Raw genomic sequence first — 203 nt, 5'->3', positions numbered from 1 at the left:
AGGGGCAGGGGAGACTGCAGCGGAGCCGCTGCCGCCGCCGCCGCATCAGACACTGTCTAGCGCGCGGTCCCGGGAGAGCCCAGGTGCCTGCTCTGTTTGTGCGACCCCGCTTTGTGAGGGACCCGCAAAGCCGCCCCCCAGCAGCCCCGCACCCGGCTCCGCCGAGGCCCCTCGGGCCCCTTCGCGGCCCCGCACCCCCCGCA

At 75.9% G+C, this 203-nt stretch overlaps 1 long non-coding RNA gene across 3 annotated transcripts in view; it reads right to left on the bottom strand.

Moving 5' to 3' along the window:
• The window catches only part of LOC109290717, a 40,087-nt gene that overhangs the window by 39,665 nt on the left and 219 nt on the right, over positions 1-203 (bottom strand). The gene's annotated exons all lie outside the window — the stretch shown is intronic.

The sequence above is a fragment of the Gavialis gangeticus genome, unplaced genomic scaffold (genome assembly GCF_001723915.1).
Source record: "Gavialis gangeticus isolate Ggan-Ray unplaced genomic scaffold, GavGan_comp1, whole genome shotgun sequence".
Classification (NCBI taxonomy): Eukaryota; Metazoa; Chordata; order Crocodylia; family Gavialidae; genus Gavialis; species Gavialis gangeticus.
Note: the sequence above shows the minus strand (reverse complement) of the source record. Positions and strands in the feature narration are given on the sequence as shown.